This window comes from Bidens hawaiensis, unplaced genomic scaffold, assembly GCF_021521415.1.
Source record: "Bidens hawaiensis isolate Kalapana, Puna unplaced genomic scaffold, B.hawaiensis_p1.1 tig00012646_1, whole genome shotgun sequence".
Lineage (NCBI taxonomy): Eukaryota > Viridiplantae > Streptophyta > Magnoliopsida > Asterales > Asteraceae > Bidens > Bidens hawaiensis.
The window spans coordinates 104,563-130,466 of NW_027492046.1; the positions used below are offsets into that span (position 1 = coordinate 104,563).

A 25,904-nucleotide genomic window follows, 5' to 3' on the forward strand; every position below is an offset into this window, starting at 1 on the left:
TACATACAGAAAAATGTTTAATAAGCATTTTTTATAAAACAATCACTAGGGACTCAAACGTCATTTATTAATTCTCCAAGGTATAAATTGTATATTTCCACTACAAGCTTCTACTAACTACTCGTCTTATGAACCTTCCTGTCACCTCCTTCCACGCGTTCATACGTTATCTTTATTCAATTCTATTAAATTATTTAATGCTCACACGCTATTTATTCATTTATATTCATCTAAGGCATATAAACTATATATTCATCTTCAACACCTTAATTCACTTCCATCTGTTCACATCTTCATTTTCAAGCACCCTTTCACATTAATCTTATATTAATATTAATAATCCATGGAAATCACTTCCATTCCATTCTCAAACCAAGAAGATTACTCTTACTTCTACTCCTTCTTTCAAGAACTAGACAATAATAATAATAATATTGCCATCGGAGATATATCGAATAATAAACGTCGAAAAATCGATGGGTCCGATATAGAAGTCAGTTTCTTCGAAGACATTCTAAACACCATCTCATTTCTTGACGATCAAGAAACACCCAATTTGAATTTTGCTTCAGAAATGTCGGATCATTCGGAAGAGAGAGTTAGGAAAACACCCGCGGGGAAGGCGGTTGTGGCTGAGGAGGCGAGTACTAGCCATGGCGGTGGAGGGCCGAGGCGGGTGTGGGTGAAGGAGCGGTCGAAGGCGTTTTGGGAGTATTACATTAGTAACGAGTGTTCGGATGACGAGTTTAAGAAAGTGTTTCGAATGAGTAAAGCGACTTTTAATATGATTTGTGACGAGTTGGATTCTGCGGTTACTAAAAAAGATACTATGCTTCGTCAGGCGATTCCTGTTCGTCAACGGGTCGCTGTTTGCTTGTACCGTTTGGCAACTGGTGAACCGTTGAGAACCGTGTCGAATTTGTTTGGGCTTGGGATTTCCACTTGTCACAAATTAGTCCTTGAAGTTTGTGCTGCGATCAGGACTGTCTTAATGCCTAAATTCCTCCAATGGCCGGATAAGGAACGTCTTGAACAAATCAAAACCGATTTTGGGTCAATCTCGGGCATACCAAATGTTTCTGGGTCAATCTACACTACACACGTCTCGATAATCGCACCAAAAACTACCCCGGCTGTGTACTTTAACAAACAGCACACTGAGCGGAATCAGAAACCATCATACTCGACCACCATCCAGGGTGTGGTTGACTCACGAGGCGTGTTCATTGACGTCTGCATTGGCTACCCTGGCTCATTGTCTGACGACAAAATCTTGGAAAAGTCAGCTCTTGCACAAAGATTCAATATGGGTCATATGAAAAACATATTTGTAGTGGGCAGTTCCAGCTACCCACTATTGGACTGGCTTTTGGTGCCGTACACACACCAAAACCAGACATGGAGTCAACATTCATTTAATGAGAAAATTGACGAGGTAGAACAAATAGCAAAAGATGCATTTATGAGATTGAAAGGGAGATGGGCTTGCTTACAAAAAAGAACCGAAGTCAAGCTTCAAGATTTACCGGTGGTGTTAGGGGCATGTTGTGTTTTGCACAACATTTGTGAGATGTTCAATGAGACCATGGACGACGAGTTGAAGTTTGATTTGTTTGACGATGAGATTATGGTCGAGGAAAATGCAAGGGTTAAATCCGTAAATGCGGTTCATGTTAGAGGTAGTATTGCTCATAATTTATTGCATCGGAGCCGTGGAAGTACAGGCTTTAGATAGTTACAAGTACAACATTACATGTTTTTTTCATGTATGAAATTAGACTATACTATTTGTAGAAACCTTCTTGTTTACTTCTTGCAAGTTATTCTTAATTAACTCGAGGTAATAATAAATATTCTTTTTTTTTAGAGTTTATATCTGTTCAATTCATTTTGCTTAACACCATGATATACGTTAAAAGTAACTTTTTTTTTCCAGAGTTGGTAATGGTTCAAAGGTTTAACAAAGTTATAAATTTTTTTAACAATCAATGAATCCATCAAATGAGCTGCTAACAAAATTTATCACATCGGATGCACTCGTCCAAAGGGACGACAGTATAGTGAAATAAAACCCGTTCAATTCCATGATCGAACTAGTGATTGTCGTCTACTTGTCTAGTCTTTCATCATCAACATGTGCCGCTGAAATTAAATGGTGAGGACAATAATCGAGCCTGAGTCACATGAAACATCAGGTCTCTCTTTTATCACTCCACCGCCAACTCAATGACAACAAAATTATAGCTTACTAATTGAACTATAAATGAAATTTCCATTATTATTTTTTCCAATACAACATATGAATAGAATTCGAAGGTATAATATTGCACATAAAAATTAAAATTACCGAATATTTTTTTTATACGTAGTGTAAATTTAGCCGTTTCCGTTCGAAAATTTGAGTCTGGTCCTCCTCGTTTGTGATTTTTGTAATACATTTTGAGTCTGGCCCTCCTGATATCTTAGTCCAAGCTTTGTCACTGGTCATGACAAGTCGTTAAGCAATTTGCTCATTCTTTAGCCGCGTCCACTATTCATACATGTCCACCGTGATATAAAGTTGACCTAAGTACATAGATATTATATTTGTAAGGTTATGTGTTGAAAATTTTGATGTGGGGTATAACGAATACATAGTAACACCTATCTATCCGATGTTGGTATATATTTTATGAAGGGACATTTGTATTTTAGTGAAGCTTCCTAAACGGCCAAATGGTCAGTTTATATTCTATTCTTCCTTTTAGATATGCCTCCAACCGCGTATACGCTATCCATCTTTAATTAAACCATTTTAATCCCCTATGTGTCACGTAGTTTCAAATGTTGCATTTGGAATACATAACATATTAATACACCCTTGTTTGATATGTCCGAACACCCACGAACTTCACTACATGCGTGTTTGCAACCTAATGCAAAGTTTTATGTCTATTTGTTAGGGGTGTGCACAAAACCGAAAAAACCGAGAGAACCAAAGAGACCGACGGTTCTGTTTTGGTGTGGTTTTGTGTTTTGTAAAAGACCGAAAAACCAAACCGAACCGAAAAACTGATTTGTGGAATTACTTTTTCGTTGAATCATTTGTGTTTTATAAATATTTGTCTTATTTTTAACGTTAAATCAACTATGTTTTGTCGATTTGTATGACATTAAATTGTTTTAAATGTAAGTATCTTTTATTAGCTCTTAATATTCTTGGCCAAAATGTATAATATTGTACCAGTTATTAATTTTTTTATAAAATATTAGACGCAACTTCAAAATATCACGGGTCAAGTTTCTTCTCTTGAAAATTACTAGCTCGGTTAGCAAAACCAAAAAAAAAAAAAAAAGAATTGACCACGAAAACTGAAAACCCGAAACCGAATAATTTTGAAAAAACAAAAAACCAAAGCATTGGCTTACGGTTCGGTTTTAACAAAAAACCGCACGGAACCACACCACGCGCATACACGAGATATTTGGTTTCGGGCTAGACTTAGTTGTTTCGGGCTAGACTTAGTCGTCTTACTAGTCTTTTCGTCGGATCGGAACCAGATGGAACTACAAATAGGCAAATACTTGCTAGTAAAGAAAGTTTAAAAAACTAAATATAAATTAAAATAAAAAAAGTAGTATTATCTATGACAACGAACAAAAAATAATTATTCTCTCTATTATAAACGTAGTATTATCTATGACAACAGACAAAAATGATATTAATGACATGCTTGTTTAGGTTAGCGAGCCGGCTCGAGTTTGATAAGTGAAGACTGGACTAGAGCTCGGGCTTGTTAATTAAATGAGCTTACTTTTAGGCTTGAGCTCGGTTTCATTTAAGCTTGGCTCGATTGAGCTTTTCACGAGCCAATCTCAAGTAGCTCGCAAGCAGCTCGACTCATTTACACCCTTACCCAAAATGCAAATCTCATCAATTTCGTCAAAAAATAAACATCAAGGACCAAGAGTCTTATTTACTAATTCTCCAAGGTTCAAACACTACTTTCCCACTAGATGCTTCCAATAAAACAAAGTACACGACGAAGAATCTTCCTCTCACTCTCCTCCACGCGTTCACACGTTTTTAAATCAATTATTAATCATCACATGCTTCTAAGTTATAACCGATGTTGATCTATATGTCATATGTTATGTATGTATGTATATACCATTGAACCTATCTTCAACACCTTCACTTCCACCATCAGTCTTCAAGAAACAAAACATTTACTTCCTCTTTCACACCCTCTATTTCAAACACACTTTTCACATTAATATTAATAATCCATGGAAATCACTTCCATTCCATTCCCAAACCAAGAAGATTACTCTTACTTCTACTCATTCTTTCAAGAACTAGACAACAATAATAATAATAATAATAATAATAATAATAATAATAATAATAATAATATTGTCATAGGAGACCACCCGACTAACAAACGTCGAAAATTCGATGGGGTACTCGAAGAAGAAGGTCTTTTGAAGGAAATTCTCAATCTTGATTTCGAATTTAAAGCACCCGAATCGAGTTTTGCCTCGGAAATGGACGAGAGAGTTAGGAAAACACCCGCGGGGAAGGCGGTGGTGGGTGAGGAGGCGAGTTCTAGTCATGTCGGTGGAGGGCCGAGGCGGTTGTGGGTGAAGGAGCGGTCGAAGGCGTTTTGGGAGTATTACATTAGTAACGAGTGTTCGGACGACGAGTTTAAGAAAGTGTTTCGAATGAGTAAAGCGACTTTTAATATGATTTGTGACGAGTTGGATTCTGCGGTTACTAAAAAAGATACTATGCTTCGTCAGGCGATCCCTGTTCGTCAACGGGTCGCTGTCTGCTTGTATCGGTTGGCAACTGGTGAACCGTTGAGAACTGTGTCGAATTTGTTTGGGCTTGGGATTTCCACTTGTCACAAACTAGTCCTTGAAGTTAGTGCTGCGATCAGGACTGTGTTAATGCCTAAGTTCCTACAATGGCCTGATATGAACCGTCTTGAACAAATCAAAACCGAATTCGGGTCAATCTCGGGCATACCCAATGTTTCCGGATCGATCTACACCACACATGTCTCGATAATCGCACCGAAAACCACCCCGGCCGCATACTTTAACAAAAAGCATACCGAACGGAATCAAAAACCGTCATACTCAACCACAGTTCAAGGCGTGGTTGACTCACGTGGCGTATTCACTGACGTCTGCATTGGCTACCCTGGCTCAATGTCTGACGACAAAATATTGGAAAAATCGGCTCTTTCGCAAAGGTTCAACATGGGTCACATAAAGAATATATCTATAGTGGGCAGCTTCAGCTACCCACTACTAGACTGGCTTCTGGTGCCATACACGCACCAAAACCAGACATGGAGTCAACATTCATTTAATGAGAAAATCGACGAGGTACAACAAATAGCAAAAGACGCATTTATGAGATTGAAAGGGAGATGGGCATGCTTACAAAAAAGAACCGAGGTCAAGCTTCAAGACTTACCGGTGGTGTTTGGGGCATGTTGTGTTTTGCACAACATTTGTGAGATGTACAATGAGACCATGGACGACGAATTGAAGTTTGATTTGTTTGACGATGAGATTATGGTCGAGGAAAATGCAAGGGTTAAATCCATAAATGCGGTGCAAGTTAGAGACAGTATTGCTCATAATTTATTGCATCGTAGCCATGGAAGTACCGGGTTCAAATAGTTATATACTTATATTCTTATATATTTTTCATGTATGTAATAAATTTTTTTGAGATGTTCAGTTATAATAATCGTAAGATTAATGTAAGATATACTTTCGTTTGTTACTTTCTGATGTAATATTATTTCTGTTTTAGTTTACAATCATACAAAGACATATATTGTGTTTCTTTTAACAAAGCAATAAACATTAATTTTGATCCTGCGTTAATTTCTTATCATTGTCACATCAGTTTTAAAAAATATATTTTTTTTCTCTAGAAAGTGAAAATCTCGTCACTTTCTCTAATACCAACATAAAAATTTATATTACACGTATGGAATATTGGGTATGATAATCAAGAACCTTAGGATTGCCTTTAAAAAGTGAAAGTAAGCATAATTTATTATGCTATAATTGCATATCGGTAAATCGCTTTAAAATGACTGTGACTAGAAAAAGAATGATAGGCGATTTTTTAGCGACCAATCAAAGTTTGGTTAAAACATATAGACGACATAGCAAGTTATCCCTTACACCACTTCTCTCATGGAATACCCGACTTCTTCGACCTATTGCAAGTCCCAGAAAACCTAACGCTTTTATTTCTCCTATTATATGTGTTCTTAAGTGGAGATTATAAAAACCCACTAAAATATAATGTCTTTAATTATCCATGTATCATTAAATAGCTAATTTTTAAGTAATCATTACTGCTTAATTCAATATTTTATACATTAACATCAACTAAACTATATTAAAACAGCAAATTAAATACCTTATGTTAATAAAAATATTCGTAACAAACTTCTGATCTTCTCGGTTCTTTCATTATTTTGTGATAAAAAACAACTTGAAGTTAAAAGATTATAATAAAAAAAAAATCATCTAGAAAGAGATTATTCTTCTTTCTTTTGTTCACAACAAAGTGAGTAATTAATTAATGCAGTTGACCCTACATATTTAAAGCTTCTTTATTGTTTGTCACATGCGAATTTTATTTTTTTAAACTTTTTTATTGTTTATAATTGTTTATATTAGTATCACATGTCAATTAAGATCGGACTTTCCACGTAACAGCAATTATCCTGACGTCACCAAAAGGGGATGCTATGAGGTGTGATGGGATATATGATTTTGACGTCATATTTGTTACTGATATTATCTGGTATTTTCAAATGATAATTAAATTTTAAAATGATTAGATTTGGTAGAGTTGGAAATAAAATAAAACGCCAAGGAATAATCAAATAGACATTTTAATAAAAAAATTATCATAATAATCATTGATAAACATAGATTAAATAAATCAACTAACATTTTGATACAAATATATCCGCTCGGTTTAATTCGTGCTTTTAACAAGCCAATCTCGAGTATCAGAGTCACGATCGGCTTGGCTTGGCTTGTTTACACCCATAAGTTTTTATACAGGATTGCTTTTCCAAATTTAGATGAAGAAAGTGCTTACTGTTTAAAACAAAACCGGATGAAAAGAGTCTTTAAAACGGTAAATTTTTGTACGCGTCATATTTTGAAGGCCCAATATCGGTGGTGTGATTTCTAATTTGGGCCATTTGCACAATTTGAAGTGTGGGTTCTAGACGGTAATCTCTTAAGGCCCAAGTTCTCTTAGTTTAAAGCCTATTCGGCAAAGGGTAAGCCGTTATGGACTGTACACTTGTTTGGGCCGATTGATTTTTAGGTGGCCGGCTATAAGGCTCATTAGTCATTACTTCTTTCATATCCAATTGTTGACTAGAGGTGAAAAAAGCCTGTACTCGGAACCGGGTTTTTTTATACCCGGGTTTTACTTCCTGAACTTGTACCTGGCCTTACGCGCAGGATACGGGTAGGGTATGTATTTCAGTACCAAAACTCGTATCCGGTAATACCCGTAAACCGGAACCGAGTTTTTCAAATACTCGATCTATACCTGTTTCAAATACCCGGTTCTATGCCCAGCCCGAACCCGATGCATAGGGTATGGTTTTTAGAGACAATACCCAGACCCAAACTCTACCCGAGTTTGGCCATTACTCGAATTTTCCAATATCTGATCGTACTTGAACCTGATTCTATACCCATAATTGGGTATTTAAAAAACCCGATTTGTGCACCTCTGTTGAAGACCGCTTTGGCGGTGGAACATTGCACATTTTTTATTTAATAATAATAATAATAAAGTTATTTAAGAAATGATTCATGAGGTTTTACAATTAGTTTGTACGTTTATTAATTGTATGCAAAAACATGTCAACTTATCAATATTACAAGATTATGATTTTTTTGTGCCTTGAGGTTCCAATGGATGATTTAAATGTGATGATATAAAGTTGGGGTAATCATATCATGTGACATGTATACATTTATATTCATTAATATTCATTTTTGGTAACACTGATGTGTGACATTTACCTGACTAAATCTACACTTATATGCTTAAACATAGAACATTTTTATATTTACGCAATCTCTTCTTCGTTTATATGTCATAACATTTACGTCCTTTCGAGTTGATTTTTTTCTATCATACAGTGGCAATGATGGATTGATGGTAAAAGATTGCTTCCCGTGTCTGCAATTTTAAGGATTATATCTAAAGGTAGTAGATATTTCTGATAGTTTATACTCTATCTATGTGCTTATAAATGTATATATATTTTGACATTGATCAATTCTTTAACATGATACTGAAAACAAAAATTAAATCTGTGTGGGATGGAGGAAGACACAACTTTTGATCTGATCGAATTTCCGTTTAGGGTGTATGATTATGACAAATTTAAGTGAGAGTGAAACTCGCGGATTTGTTGAGAGAGAGGGTCACGAAATTGTGTAGGTGATTACTAGTCATAGGATACTATAAGTCAATGATGTTTAATATATAATTAAATAAATTCAATAGATTAATAAAAATATTAATGTTACATTGACAAGAGATTTTTGAGACTTGATAATGTTTTAAAGATCATAAAAACAAGTGCTTGTTGATTAAAACCTTGAAATAAAACCTGTGCCATAATGATCCAAGTGTTGTATTACCATGTAATTTTAGATTATGTGGTAGGTGAAAATGACAATATTCATATATGCACCATTAAGTTTGGATGCCACTATATTCTCCATTTCTTAAATGCTTTGTATGTTACTCCATATTTTGATGTCTGTTTCACACCTTTTGTTTTATCAACTGTCAAACCTGCCGAATAACATAAGTAAACGTCAATATTTTAGACAATTATTGTTCTAATAACCGACCTTCTGGAATTTACCTAACACATGTAGACAAGTCAAATTTTCTCTCTTTAAGAAAATATCGGAGATGTCTAATGGATGGCCGCATAGTTTGGGTAATGAGTCAAAACAGGCTTAGAACAACAGGATAGACAATGGATTTTTAGTTTGGGTTCAAACAGGACGGGTTGGGCGGCTTGAAAATAAGTTCTTTGTTGTTAAATACAAATTAGATTATTGGTGTAAGGGTTATCGGCCCGAGTTAAGTTTGTTTATGGTTTTTGAAAATGTTACATGTGTTGAGAGTAAAAACATACAATTAAAAGGTGTTGATTATGGAATTGGTATAAGTCATTTTCTCAGCTTCTCCTTTTCTTCATGCTAGGGATTTTGACTTTCCATGCATATTGGTTGTTGACGTTTTCCTATTTTTAGTTGAAATTTGAACACACTCATATTCCTTTTTATTGTGAATGAATATATGTGTGCATGTATGTGTGTATATATATATATATATGTGTGTGTCTAATACCAATAATCTTCTATATCCTATTAATTCGCTATGAAATGGATGCCAGTTTTGGGACAGATTCCTCTTCTGATATACCAAACCGGTATTAAAATCGGACCGGTTTGAGAAAACCGGTTAAACCGGTTCTAAACTGAACTGAATCGAATTGGACCAGTTCAAACCGGTTTCTAATCCGAACCAGTTTGAACCATGGTTTGACCAAACTGGTTCAGTTTAAAAAAAAAACTGGTTTTGTACACCTCTAGTTTTAACATACTAAAATCCCAATAAATGAAAATAAAAAAACATAATATAAACGAACGAGCAGCCGGCTAACGAATCCAGGGTCACAGCATATTGAACTACCTATATTATGTATATGTAGTATGATGTTACCAAAACTATTTAATCTTAACCTTCTTATAAAATATGTTTCTTCACGTACATCAAAAATTAAAAAAACATCATATGATGGATGCTTTTGTTTAGTTTTATCTGATTGTGTCCCATTAAATCATTAAGAAACAATAATTGAGATTCAACTATCCGAGTCAAAGATCTTTGAAATCATCATACATTAAATTTAACAACTCTGGCCACGTTTGCTCATGTTAATCGATAGCAATCATACCTAAAGCGGCTGTTACACTTTTTTTTTTATCCAAGATCGTTTACCCAAATTACCCGACAGCACTAAAGTAACTTTGTCACAATAATTTATTTGTATAACATTTGATGATATTACAAAAGCTAGATAATTATCACAAGTTGTTCTTTTGTTATCATAAAGAGTCGATTAGACATTGGTGTAGTTATTAGACGTGTAAACAAGATGAGCCCCTCATGATCTGTTCGAGAATGTTATGCTAAGCTTTAGGCCATGCTCAAACCTTTATATATAAAAAAGTATATGTTTATTTGAAGGTTCGAGTTTATATAAAGGGTGAAAACGCTATCCAAAAGTCTATATATAAACAAAATAATGGATTTGGGGTTGAAGAGGTAGGTCCAAGCAGAGCCCAGTTGGACTCGCAAGACTCACCTTGAAGAGGGACGTTTGCGCAAGGACCAACTGGTTCCGCAGGACCCACCATGCTCAGAGATGAAGACCTTACGCGCAGTACGCCAGCTGTTCATGCAGGGAAAGCCTCCCAATGGTGAAGTACCCCGCCTGTCCCCGCAGCTGCGGATACAAGCCATCAGGGAAGGCTACCCGCACTAATAGCAAGGCTACACGCACAAGGCACTAAATAATTCAGTGTCACCTGAAGGAATGAGCAAGGCGGGAATACTCCCGCCCAAATGAGCCAGTCCGTGTGCTTCTGGAAGATCTTTTGTACTATACCTGCCAAGATATGGACAAAATAGACAAGATCTGACCAAAGCAGCCCATGAACCAATCACAGGGTGACAGCTCACCGACAAACAGTACGAGGAGCATGCTCTAGTACTGTTTGTCACTATTAGCCGCTGCCTACTCACCAACCCTTGTCGTGGCACGCACATAGCCTGCAGTTGGTGGAAAAGGAATAGTACACAGCCGGCCTGGTCACTATCAGCCGCTGCCTACCCACCAACCAGCATGGCACGTGCGTAGCCCGTAGTTGGTAGAACAGGAATATTATACAGCTGGCTGTACCTGCTTGGAAACCTACCTTCGGCTATAAATACTCCAACACCTTGGAACGGTAGGATCATCTGGTATTTTACCTTCACTAGCTATTTCTCTCAATATACACTTATATTCAGAGCAATCTAGTCTGATTCTCACGCCGGAGGGTGGTCACAAGGAGGAACCCCCCCCCCTTCTCAGTGACGAGCTCACGGTGTCTGTTTTGCAGGTCATCTGAAGAACATCCTTCTTTGCCGGACCTAACCCTCGTGGGAAACATTACTTAACCCCCAGATTATCCATAATCTACTCGGGGTCGATTAGTGTTTCTTCAGGGGTATTCCAACTATTAATAGATTAGTGATAAATTGGGCCCTTATCATCGATCTTTTGAAAAAAATATATATATTTATTGTTTATTTTCTATACTTGTCTTGGACACTCGAAATTTTGAAAACAGGCTAACTAAGCTTAAATGAGCTCAAGACCGAGTTTCATACACTGATCTTAATTTGATTTGTGAACTTAAAGATGTCCACTATAGTACTATTTGTATAAATATAATTTTATTTAAATAATTTTGTTAGATGTTCTATTTATTGCCATCTAATAACTTTAAGGCACATCAATATCAACAGACAAACTTTCATAAACATCACAAGATTTAAGTCTTTATCAAATAATATTCTTATCATAAATCATTAAATGTCTAATAGATAAAAATATCAGAATCAAATTGTGAAACAAAACTTAAAAAGAAAAGATATGTTTTTCTAGTGGTATCTGACCCCTAAGTCTTATATTTTACTCAACAACGCATGATTGAGTTAATATTTTAATCACAAGATGGTTATCCATAATATGTGCCATGCTCATTCCTACATCACAATTATGTAAGATTGTACTTCTTTTAGAAACATAGATCACCATGTAGTTAAAGATAAGTATAGGACATCAACTTTCAATCATTTTATCAACTAAATTGCAATACAATTAAACTTGTTAAAGTATATAATATTGGACCTGATTTTAATATGGTTATTCGAATAGTTTGTAACTCGAAGCTTGCTAGATAAAAACTCGTTAGAAGTCAGCCTGTTCACAAACCAAGTTAGTTGCGCACAGATCAAACCGAGCTAGCTTGGCTAAGCTCATTTACAAGCCAGGTTAGCTTGACTTGGCTCAAATTGCTTCATTTTTATTTTATATGTGTTTGTGAGAAGTGAATTTTTTTTACTGGTATACTCAACACCTTGTAGCAAAAATACACACACTAGGTTTTGTCCAATACCGGTACTAATTGATGTCCAATCGCCAATACTAAGTGTATGTATGTTCAAATAATCCGTGTCTCAAAACTTGCTACGAAGCCTGAAAAAAAGTAGTTTGGAATTGGCTCCTTTTCAAATGAGCCAACTCAGTTTAGGTTGTTTATAAACTAATCTGATCTTGTTTCCATTCACTTACAAACCGAGCAAACTCGGTTTTGCTCGTTTAGCAACTAATCCTAGTATGTCTTGACTTTGATTTGGTTAGGCTTCTCAGCAGTACTAAATTTCAATAATTAAACTTGTATTAATAAGATAGTAAGCCATTACAAGCATCAATGGTGATCACACTCCATATATGGTATCCCTATGCCTATTACTTGGTTAAACAAGTAACACTCTTGCACATTAAAAGTAACATGACATACATATTCTCCATTATAACTTATGCTTCCCATACTCCACTAAAGAAAAATAAACAAACACAAAAACTATTAATGGTGAATTACCTTTCCACCCTTTCCACCTTTTTTACCCTTTTTACAATTTTTATCCTTTCCCTTTGTCACATGTTTGAATCTTTGACCTTTCTTCAAGGGTAAAACTGGAATACTTTGTTCATGCTTGAAGAAGTTATCAGGATCAAACTCAGTCTTGATCTTCACCAACCTATTAAAATTATCTTTGAAATACTTTGTTCCCCAAGCACTTGCCTTAACAAAACTTGTATCATCACCATTTTTATCATTCATTCCAAGATCAAGATCTCTATAGTTCACATAAGCTTGTCTTGGAAACATTGAAACATATTGTGTCATGTAGTTATAAAACTTCCTCATCCAATCAACATGTTTGTTCATCACTTCTTTTGTAGGGTTCATCCAAGTATTCACATATTGAATCTTGAAAAGTATCCCATCTCTATGAGGAAATGGGATTGATGATTCTGGTATTCTAGCCATCATTCCACCATATGGGTTCCATATTGTTAATGGACTTTCTTCTTCCAAGAATCTTGTCCAAATTCCTTCTAACCCCTCTTCTGGAATTGGCTTTGTAACAAAATCTGATTTTGCTTTAAAATAGTTCAAGAAAGCCGGTTTTCCGGCTAGTAAGACTGCGGTCGGAACGGTTCTAGGGTAACCAGCAATGAACAAGACAGATTCCAACCAACTCATTTCCAAGCAATCAGCTTTTGTCAAACCCAACTCAGGAAAACTTTGTTTCATGATGTCTTGTAGTGTGTTTACATCTCCAAGAAAGAGTGCATTATAAGTTGTAGTTATAGTTCTTTGAGTTGTGTTTGGTACATTTGAGTTTTGGATCACAACCCTAATGAAAAGATTGTCATCAAGTTTACTAGCAACTTGTTGCCACTTGTAAAGAATCTTGGTGGCGCCTTGTTCCAATGTCCTTGGGACGTTGAAAACCGTGACAGTTTCAGGGACATGCACAAGTTTTAGTTTCCAAGAAACTATAACTCCGAAACTGCCCCCACCACCGCCACGGATAGCCCAAAAAACATCCTCACCCATACCTTCTCGGTCCAATATCCGACCATTTGCATCAATAATCTTCGCATCTAGAGCGTTATCCGCTCCAAGACCGTATTTCCTCATCATGGAACCGTACGCACCACCCGTGATGTGCCCGCCAACGCCTAGGCTCGTGCATAGCCCGGCTGGGATCCCATGAGTCTTGCTTTTCTCGGCAACTCGATAATAAAGCTCACCAACGGTTGCTCCAGCTTCAACCCAAACCGAACCATCCTCGACATCAACATCAATGGCACGCATTTTAGCTAAATCGATAACGACATAAGGAAGGTCCATATTGGATGTATAAGAGACACCTTCATAATCATGCCCACCACTTCTAAACCTTAGGTGAATCCCGAGCTTCTTTGAGCATATTACCGCAGTTTGGATGTGTGTTTCGTGTAACGGGGTGAATATAAGCTCGGGTTTAGCCGCATACGAGGCGATGCAACGGAGATTTTGGGCAGTTGAGTTCAAAAGTGGTGTGAAAGCAGTGTTGTTTGGGGTGAAAAAGATGTTGGGGAGTTGAGTTAAAGAGATTGTATTAACCGAAAGGCATTGATGGAAGCTGTCTTGAAGTGGGTTTGAAGAGCATAAGTTGGAAAGTGATGCTAGTAAGACTATGAGCACAAATAATCTTGAAAAATAAGCCATGTTTCAAGATTTGAGTTGGTGGTGGTTTTGAGGGAGAGATGAGTCCCATTTATATGGAAATATTGTGTTGATCTTTGATTACCAAATAAATGATGTATTGCAAATGTCATAGTCTAATTTAGAGGTTTGAAAGTTTCAATATGATATGAGAATTTAGTTATTCATTTAATACATGATTTTGTTGAAACATGTTTGTAGTCATATTTGACAACCGCATAACTTCTTTCCTAGAAAGGCATCCACACTTAAATTCTAGCAGAAAGTTTGGTGGGGTTTTAGTTTGTTCCCATATCATCCTCTTCAATGCTATCATCACTATATCTTGCTTTTTGTTTTTTTTATATTCATGTCTTTCACGACGGTGTCTCTCTTGAATCAACCTTTTTACTAACTCTTCATACCCTACTAATAACTATGTTATTTGTAGGATTTAGTGGGTACGATTGATTGTATGATTTATGGGTTTCTTTTGACTCCCTATATATGTTTACTTTCTGTTCTTTAACGTTGTACGCAGATCCTTGGTGATGGTTATATAAAGCTGATGGATTTAACGACTAGACTTAACATGGTTAGTGGGGCCGGGTTTAATTGCAAGTGAAATAAAACTATAAGGACAAAAATCGTAAATTTGAAACTATTAGACTATAACCGTATATTTGAACAAGCCAAAGGGACGAAACTTGTAGTTTACTCTTTAATTTAAAAGTTTTATTTACAAAAAACTATATGAAAGTCACTTTAACTCGTGTTTGGAAAAAAGTGGATTTTCATCGTATGAAATGAAGTAGTTGTGGGTTCATGTGCATATATCCCGTGTTGCACACTTGCATGTGATCCTCCATTGTCTCTTTTAGTTTTTATTCCATCAACTTATACGAATAATAAATAACAATAATATAATAGTTGAGATTTATTATTTTTTTATAACTAGTTGAATATAAAGCCGACGCGTGATATGCCTAAAACTGAAAGAGATCGAAAATCCAATTTAATTGGTTAAATATTTGAATTACATAAGTAAAAAAACAACTGAAAACCTTAAAAAGAAAAGGTAGAAGTTGGTTTCGTGTGTGTATGAGGAGGGGGGGTTGGGGCCGCGGCGTTAAACCCGCGACATTTAGCTTCCAAGCAACACGGTGAACCACAACACCACGAAGTTGATTTGTTTATTTGTGCAACATATATGTATATGCAATCTAATACGAAATTAGCAAAAAAATATATATATATAAAAAATTGAGGATGACGTACACCGAGAGTCGAACTCGTGCCTCTAGTTTCTAACACCAGCTCTAAGCTACACCAATATACATCATGTGACTTAAACCAACATCAAGTTATACTAAAAGTATACTCGCATAGAATACGAAATATTTGGCTTATGCTTCCAAAAAATCCCAATATTCTATTTGATTTTGGTTACTGAAGAGGTAGGTCCCAGCAGAGCCCAGTTGGTCCCGCAAGACTCACCTTAAACAGGGACGTCTGCGCAGAGACCAACTGGATCCGCAGGACCAACCATGCTCAGAGACGTGACGTCCTTACGCGCAGTACGCAAGCTGGTCCCGCAGGAAATGCCTCCCAATGGTGAAGGACTCCGCCTGTCCCCGCAGCCTCGGATACAAGCCATTAGGGAAGGCCACCCGCGCAGCATGGCTACACGCACAAGGCACTTAGCTCTCGATCATTCAGTGTCACCTGAAGGAATGAGCCAAGCCGGGAGCAATCCCGCACAGAGGCGGGAGGGGGAATACTCCCGCCCAAATAAGCCAGTCCGTATACTGAAGGATCTTTTACTGTACCTGACGAGGTATGGGCGAAAGATCTGATCAGAGATACGACAGCTCACTGATACAGTATGGCGAGCAGCATGCTCCTGTACTGTATCACTATTAGCCGCTGCCTACTCACCAACTACTGCCATACCACGTGCGTAGCCGTCAGTTGGTGGAACAGGAATAGTATACAGCAGGCCTGGTCGCTATCAGCCGCTACCTACCCACCAACTACCAGCAGGGCACGTGCGTAGGCTACTGTTGGTGGAACAGGAACACTGTTGCAGCCGGCCATACCTCTTTGGAAACCTACCTTCGGCTATAAATACCACAAATGGTATGACCATCATATCTGATTACATTATCTTATATCATCATAATATACCTGATATCTGCTCTAGCAATCTCTTAATATACTTTTATATTTAAAGAGCAATCTAGTCTGATTCTCACGCCGGAGGGTGGTCACAAGGAGGAACCCCCCCCCCCCTTCTCAGTGACGAGCTCACGGTGTCTGTTTTGCAGGTTATCAGAAGAACCATCTTCCAAGGGTCTAACCCCTCGTGGGAAACATCTATCTAACCCCCAGGTTACCAGTAATCTGTCCGGGGTCCGGTTAGTGTTTCTTCATTGGCGCCATCCGTGCATAAAGCTAGAACTTTATTTTTCTCCAGTTTTTTCAAACTTCTACAAAGATGGTTAGAGAAATTCCGGTAACCACAACCCTAGCTACTAGGGGGAATACCGGCAACACAGTTTTTACGAACACTACCCCGGCTACCGAAGCCGGGGCAAGTGAAGTAAATTTTACGAACACTACCCCACTTACCAAAGCTGGGGCAAGTGCAGTAAATGATCGCCTACTGGGATCCACCGATACCCAGTTTGAGAAACGAAGACTCCCCCGCCAGACTCTCGATGAAGTTAAGGCATGGGCGGAGGCACGACAAAAGGAATTCCAGGCTGAGTTGGACGAACGCTTGCGTTCCGTGCAACAGGCCGACGAATTCGAATACTGGGAGGATGACTCGGAGGAATCCGACTCCGACGCGAACCCTCGCCATAGGGCAAAAGGGAAGCGTAAGGAAACGGAATCCCAACCGAAAAGGCATTTTGGACAAGCCTTCAAACCAAAAAGCACAGGTGGAAGTCCACGAGACTTCTCTAAAACGTTCAGACCAAACGTTGCAAATGCAGGAACGTCCAAATTTGCAAGGGACATTGCTGAATCAATCGCCCCAAAGAGTGCCAAACAAATGCCTAACATAGGCACATATGACGGTATATCTGATCCAGACGATCATTTGAACAGGTTCATAGCGGGGGCAACCGTCAGTAATTGGACGGAACCCACGTGGTGTTACATGTTCCAAATGACGCTGGTGGGGGCTGCTAGAGCATGGTTCGATCGTCTACCGGTCAACCACATCTACGACTGGGCAGACTTCCAACAGAAGTTTAGCCAACACTTCAGCCAGCAACGAAAGTATACCGAGGAGCAATGGACAATCCTCAAATGCATACGAGAGGAAGATGAATCTCTGCCAAACTTCATCACTCGCTTCAACTCGAAGAAGCTAAGTTTGGGCAATATCAGCGAAGATCTTGTTCGCGCTGCCTTCATCCAGGGCGCACATGACCCAGAGCTCATCCGCACCCTAACGGGCAAAGATGGCATGCCATCCACATGGGATGGCATCATGACAGCAGCAAAACGCTATGCGGAAACAGAGAAGCAACTGGGTAGAGATCTCCCACAGAGCACAAACCTCTACACCCAGAGGACAAGAGAAGACAACGTCCTCACCGCCCGACTAAATAAAAAACGAAAGCTAGGCATTTGGCAGTCAAGGGTAAACTTTGACACCTCATCCGGCTTGCAACATCGGTTGGGCGGAAGGGATAATGTACAGTCGCACCGGAACTCCAGATGGACGCCACTCACCAAAAGCGTCACTGAGATATTCGCCACTGAAGAGCTCCCATGGCCAAAGCCTCCAATAATCCGACATCGTCACGATGCTGATCGGAGCAAATACTGTGACTTTCACAAGACAAAGGGCCACAACACTGAAGAATGCATAGATGTAAAAGATATGGTCGAAGCATTTGTCAGAGATGGGACGCTCGCGCACCTCGTGGCGTAATAAAGGCTGAGCAGGCGAGTGCGTATAGAACCCCAGCTGGGGAACACGAATCAATTCCATCTTCAAAATCGAGACTACATGCTGCGTAAAGAACGAGATCCCGAACCAGGTGCGTATCGGCTCGATGGCACTCCCATCCCAACATGGAAGGGAGCTCATTTACACAGTGCATGTAAATCAATTCCAATTTGTAAAGGCCAAGAGCCACTTCTAATGGAAATGATTCTCTTTAAGAACACCGAAGCTGATGATTTTACATTTATACTTTTCTGAACCAATATGCCGGTTTTCACCGCATAATTACGTCGTCATTGCATGGGAAGGCGGTCCTACCCGCACGAACCCAGCAACGTGACAAACCTTCACGCAGGTCAGTTGAAGGGGAAAAAGTTCAGCACCCAAAAATGAAAGTGCCGGTCTATCCGCATGAATCATTAAGGAAACTGAATAATAACCTATCAACAACCGCGCATCGAACGGTTAAACTATCCAACACTGGTGACGGCATTCACATTACGTGAAGTCGTTGCGTGGGAAGGCGGTCTTACCCGCACGAACCCAATAACGTGGCAAACCTTCACGCAGAGTAAGTTGAAGGAGAAGAGTTCAATTATCCCATTAAATGAAAGTGCCGGTCTATCCGCATGAATCATAAAAGGAAAATGAACACTAACCTATCGACAACCGCGCGTCGAACGGTTCAAAACAAAATTCTTAAAAAGGATAAGGAAAACCTACACGCAGGTCAGATAAGGGTAAAGTTTTGCCATCCTACTAAGTGCAAGTGACGGTTCTACCCGCACAATCACGAAAGAGGAAGCAAAACTTCACACCTATTATCAACCACGTCCAAAGGTTAACTTATCCTCAAAAGGTAAGAAAAACCTACACGCAGGTCAGATAAGGGTAAAGTTTTGCCATCCTACTAAGTGCAAGTGACGGTTCTACCCGCACAATCACGAAAGAGGAAGCAAGACTTCCTGTTATCAACCACGTTCAAAGGACAACTTATCTTAATGCCTTAGAAATTTCGAAAAGGAAAACCTACACGCAGGTCAGATATAAGTTAAAGTTTAGCCATCCTACCAAGTGCAAGTGACGGTTCTACCCGCACAATCACGAAGGAGGAAGCGAAACTTTAACCCACTATCAACCACGTTCAAAGGTTCTTATTCTAAACACTTGGAAAATTGCTAATTTAAACTAAGTATGCAAGTCATAAGTTTATAAAGCAAGGAACCCAAAGAAGGAAATAACAATCCTATACGCAAAAATATTAATATTTCAATATATTACAAGAATGGCCGGGTAACTACCCGCCTAAAAGAATAAAACTATACAAGTCTATCTTAGCAATGGGAAGGGATCTTCAGGATCAAGCTTCAGGGCCGCTTCCACTTGGACCCGCTCCGTCAGAAGAACGGGGTGGTTCGAGGAACGCTTTGAGGACAGCTAACCCATCATCAGCAGCAGCTACTTCGTCCACCTTCTCCACCACTGGATGCGGGAAGGCGGCGTATTGATTCAATGCTTGGTCATAAATGGCTTCGGTATCCACATCGAACAAAGGGAAGTTGGAAGGCGGGACGCCTTTCTCAACAAACCCTAGACCAAGCAGGAAGCCGGCCTTTTCCCCATCCTCATGAGAAGCGTTGAGGGCTGCGGTCATAGCATCATCGTAAGAGGTCTCTGAAAAGACCCGACGCACAACCTTACAAAGAAAAAACAAGTATTAGAACCTTTTCTTACAAAAGAAAAGCGTGAAGATAAAACTAAACATACCTGAGGCAACGCTTCTCGAAGAAGCCATTGGAGGGCAGCTTGAGCTTCTTTATGGGCGCGTTCGGCTTCGCTCTTGTTAAGGTTGGCAAGTAAAACTTCCTTTGCGGCAGCCTCTTCGACGCCCTTAAGCTTCCGCTGGGTCTGGTCAAGCACCCCCCTCTGGTCCAGGATTTCCTGGAGTTTCTTGGCATCTTCCATTGCCAAGGCATCATGAGCGCGTTGGAGAGCCTCTAATTTGGCCTTGAGCTCCTCATTCTCCACACGCAAAGGCTCAGCAATGGCTTCAGCCTTGGCAGCCCTCTCGGTTGCGTTTCGCGCAGTCTCCCTGGCCAGCCGAAGCTGTTCATTCACAGCTTGGGCAGCCTTGGAGCGGGCCTCGAGTCGCGCCTGAACTTCAACCTCGAGGGCCTTGAAGGCCTTCTCCTTGTCGGCGGCAGCTGCCGCCAGCTGCTGGTTCTCCTCCCGAAGAGCACGCGCCTCAGATATGTCCTTGGCGCGAGCTGCTTTCAACTTGTCGTTTTCACGACAAAGCAGCTCGACGCGCGGCTGCGTCCGGGCCTGGAGAACCCGAAGCTCATTAGTTAGCCTACCCTCCTGGTAGCTAACCATGGCTTCCCCCAACGCACCCGGAGGAGCAGCGTGGCGAGCCCAGTCCACGCACTCCACAGGTGTGCGAAGGGTTGTTCCTCGGCGAATGTTCCATCGTGGAACATACACTTCATTGGAATCCGACACTGCAAAAGAAACAAAGGCAGTAAGGAAAAGATGATAAAAAACATAAGAAAAGAAAGGAACCCTACGCACCTGTAGGGTCAATGACAGGCCGATAGCCGCCAAACCCATCACCTGAACCTAAAGGAAATCCATCCAACAGGTCAGGCAGACGGGAAGGTGGCAAAGATCGGCGGGAAGCCCTGCGCGTACCTGATGGTCCGGCCATCGGTGCCGGTGGCGCGGGCATGGTGGCAGCCGCCGAGGCCGCCGTTGTGGTCGCCGCCGCGGTCGCCGCCTCGTAGGCAGCAGCAGTAACCGCCGGCTCTGTGAAGGATGCTGTAAAAATCGCACTCACAGCCGGCGGTGACGTCATCTCAGCTGGAACAGTCTGCTCAGAGGGAGCAACTGAACCAGTGGTAGCAGGCGCAGGCACCTGGGTCGACGCCTCAGGTAGGCTGACCAAGCCTACCGTCATTGGCGGAAGGGTACTCCTCTGCGCCTCACCCCGGAATGCGTCAACATCCACGCCTGCACAAAGAAGAAAGTGTAAAGATAAATTTATGAAGTAATAAATCTACAAAGGCAAACTATGATTTTACTTACGGGTTTTCTTGACCCTGAACGTACGGACGGGCGGGGAAGAACCCGATGGAGCCGGCCTCTTGGTACCGGTCACCGTCGTCTTCGTTGGTTCTCCGGAGGTAACGGTCGTAGCCTCCAGAACAGTGGTCTCCTCACCACCGGGCTTCCCCGCCACCTCTTCACTATCTGACTCCGAGTCAGAGAGAACCACTGGATCAGCTGTGGAGGCCTTCTCCTTCCCCTTCACGCCGGCAGCAGCCTTCTTCTTCCGCACAAGGGGAGGACCATCTGCGGATTCCTCAGAAGAAGACAGGATGTAAGGATTTCCAGCAACGGGTACAACATTGAGGGGTTCAGGATAGAATATCTCCTTACCTGGCCGCCGGTGGCTCAGGATCTCTTGGCCCGGCGGATAGACCTCCACAAACCTATCCGCCGTTTGCTCCAGGATGGGCAACTCATTGTCGTCCAGAGCACGAGTGCCCACCCGCACGGGACTGTCAGCTTCCCGCGGGAACAGGAGCGACTCCAAATTATTCCCCTCTGAAAGAAAAAGAAACAGTTAGAAAATAAACTAATATAAGCAAGAAAGACAAGACATACCATAAGGAATAGAGTTCAAACCGTATTCAAGAAGGATGGGAAACCGGGACGCATCCTTCCATACCCGGCTCATCCCCAGCAGCACCATCCCGGACTCCGCAAACCGGTAAACCGGAGATTGGACCCGGGATATCTTCGCGAACCATTCCGCCTCCTGGTAGCTGGAAGCGAGAAGGCTCGGAAGCGCTTGACCCCTCTTGAACTTCATAGCAATGGGGATGGCGCGGGCAGAGATGTAGAAGAACTCCCGCTTCCACGATCGGAGACTGCGCTCGGTCACGCAGATCTTCAAACCCTTAATACGGGTTGTCAGGGTGTACCACCCCTGGACGCACCTCCAAGTATAGAAGGTCATCAGGCGGTCCACGTAGGGCTCAATACCCAGAATCCGGCACACCCACTCGAAGTGCCGGACCTTGGCAATCGCCATCGGATGCACCTCGGTCAGGTGCACACCGTGCCTCTCCAGGACACGGTACATAAACTTTGTCAATGGAAACCTAAGGTTCCCATAAACAAAGAATGCAGCATATACCCCGATCTTGCCACTGGGGGCATCGTACACAGTCTGGTGGGATTCAGGAAACTCAGGCTCGAGAGACTCGAGCATGAACTTCCTGACTATGTACTGGTACTGATCGACAGGTAGAGCACACTGGCACTCGCCAGCAGTACTCCTATCGTCGGCTACAGCTTCAGCATCATGAGAAGACATTTTTGCAGAAAGAAGAGTGATTTCGGGAAAATGCTTGCCTGAAAAAGGGGAGTATTTGCCGGAAATCACTAAGAAGAAGAAGAAGAGAGGTGAAAGTGTGGATTACAAAGAGGCCTCTCCCCCTTTATATACTAATCGCAATTAATGCGGTGAATTTAATGCGGAGGAGAGAGAAATCGAATGTGCAATGAAACTATGACACGTGGCAAAAAGCAGGCTGGCAACAGCTGTTGACAGGACGTGTGCCAGTAATTTCGCGGCCACGCGCCCGAAAAATCGTGCCCACGCGCCAGGAAAAGCGTCTGGAATGACCATGTTCTGTCACGTCACCATAACTTCCTGCACGTCCTGACACAGTCAGAAGAAACCGTCGCACGACGTTTCAGAGGTTTGGAATGTTCTTATCTTTTCACCAACTCTTCGAATTTCAAAATTCAAAAAAAAAAAAAAAAAAAAAAAAAAAAAATTTGAAAATATTAAAAAGTAAGCGGGAAAATACCCCTTACCCCTTGGCAAACAAGTAACCGTAAGACGGATGCGGGTACAGTGTAAAGGCAAAACCCTTCACATACCTAGCACTCGCAGGGAATTGAAGCCAAATAAACCTTGGCAAACAAGTAACCGTAAGACGGATGCGGGTACAGTGTAAAGGCAAAACCCTTCACATACCTAGCACCCGCAGGGAATTGAAGCCAAGTATTCCTCGGCAACCAAGTAACTATAAGACGGGTGCGGGTACAGTGTAAAGGCAAAACCCTTCACATACCTAGCACCCGCAGGGAATGGACGCCAGGAATACCTTGGAAGTAAAGTAACCGTAAGACGAGCGCAGGTACAGTGTTAAGGCAAAACCCTTCACATACCTAGCGCTCCGCTGGGAATTGAAACCAAGAAGGATCTTCTGGGCAATGCTTGCGGAAACGGAAATAACATCCCCGCAGAGCGGGAACGTCGAGAACTACGTTGTTTGAAGCTCCAGGATGGAATTGGTGGTCTTAACATAATTGATCACTATGTTCAAAACTACCAAAACCTCATGGAAAATCCATACAACTGGGACTCAATGCTCCTGACTTGCGAGGAGGTTACAGACCTACCCGCATCATACCCAAAGACCAAGCAGGAAACTCGGGCATTTCTGCAAGTGACAAGGACTTCCGCGGAAAGAATCCCCATGGAAAACCTTACAAAACCCTTTTCAAAACCCTTTGCTCAAGTCCAAAAGTTCACCTCACTTTATTAAACACGCATGAGAAGAACATTGGACTGGGGGGACTTGAAGAGGTAGGTCCCAGCAGAGCCCAGTTGGTCCCGCAAGACTCACCTTAAACAGGGACGTCTGCGCAGAGACCAACTGGATCCGCAGGACCAACCATGCTCAGAGACGTGACGTCCTTACGCGCAGTACGCAAGCTGGTCCCGCAGGAAATGCCTCCCAATGGTGAAGGACTCCGCCTGTCCCCGCAGCCTCGGATACAAGCCATTAGGGAAGGCCACCCGCGCAGCATGGCTACACGCACAAGGCACTTAGCTCTCGATCATTCAGTGTCACCTGAAGGAATGAGCCAAGCCGGGAGCAATCCCGCACAGAGGCGGGAGGGGGAATACTCCCGCCCAAATAAGCCAGTCCGTATACTGAAGGATCTTTTACTGTACCTGACGAGGTATGGGCGAAAGATCTGATCAGAGATACGACAGCTCACTGATACAGTATGGCGAGCAGCATGCTCCTGTACTGTATCACTATTAGCCGCTGCCTACTCACCAACTACTGCCATACCACGTGCGTAGCCGTCAGTTGGTGGAACAGGAATAGTGTACAGCAGGCCTGGTCGCTATCAGCCGCTACCTACCCACCAACTACCAGCAGGGCACGTGCGTAGGCTACTGTTGGTGGAACAGGAACACTGTTGCAGCCGGCCATACCTCTTTGGAAACCTACCTTCGGCTATAAATACCACAAATGGTATGACCATCATATCTGATTACATTATCTTATATCATCATAATATACCTGATATCTGCTCTAGCAATCTCTTAATATACTTTTATATTTAAAGAGCAATCTAGTCTGATTCTCACGCCGGAGGGTGGTCACAAGGAGGAACCCCCCCCCCCCTTCTCAGTGACGAGCTCACGGTGTCTGTTTTGCAGGTTATCAGAAGAACCATCTTTAAAGGGTCTAACCCCTCGTGGGAAACATCTATCTAACCCCCAGGTTACCAGTAATCTGTCTGGGGTCCGGTTAGTGTTTCTTCAGTTACAAAGATTATTTTCAACATCAAAATATACACAAAAATTTATCCAAATATAACAAGAATCTATATCTCAATTCTCATGCCCACAAACGACATCCGTCAATTTCTAGTTGCGTTTCACTAACTTTGTATCATACTTTTTAGAAATGTGTTTGATTAATATTTAATATCATTTATAGGTTAATATTTAATAAGCATTTATGTGTTCATTGATTCAGTTTTCTAGTTTATTCCAAATTAAAATTTATAAACTTACTATGAAATCGATCTGAATTCAAATATTCAAATTCCATTGAATGAACACAAGAAAAATATGAAAGCAAAAAAATAATATATTTATCTTCTAAAAACAAAAAAACTGTACATGTATAATTTTAAATAGGATATTCAGATCAAAAATCACAAATTCAAATTCAATTCAAAAGCCTTTTTTGGAATTCAGGTCAAATGCTAACCTAATTCATAGTTTTAAAATATATATATATATATATATATATATATATATATATATGATTTAATCATGTTTCTTTTCTCGCCTTTTAAAGTCCGACTCAAATAATAAACACTTATAAACTAGTTTCTATTTTCCAATATTCAAAAATAATATAAAGTTGTTTTAACTAACATAAAGAGAGAAAAAAAGAAAGAGTGAAAGCTTTAACTCTCTTTGAATAAACCACCATCTTAGGAGAGATTTTTGGCACCAAAGCATCATTACGAAGTGTTTTTTCCTTCAAAGGTTTACTTTGAAACTTGTGGCCATCCCAACTTCTAATCTTTTGTCACACTTTTTACCTTTGACTTCTCCGAACTCTCTTTTGAGTCTTTTCTATCCTTTAATAACCCATTA

The 25,904-nt window shown here is 40.7% G+C and overlaps 1 pseudogene; it reads right to left on the reverse strand.

The window, feature by feature from the left end:
* Positions 1–12,670: 12,670 nt before the first annotated feature.
* Positions 12,671–14,484, reverse strand: LOC143541780 (monolignol oxidoreductase AtBBE-like 13 pseudogene; annotated as a pseudogene).
* Positions 14,485–25,904: the final 11,420 nt, after the last annotated feature.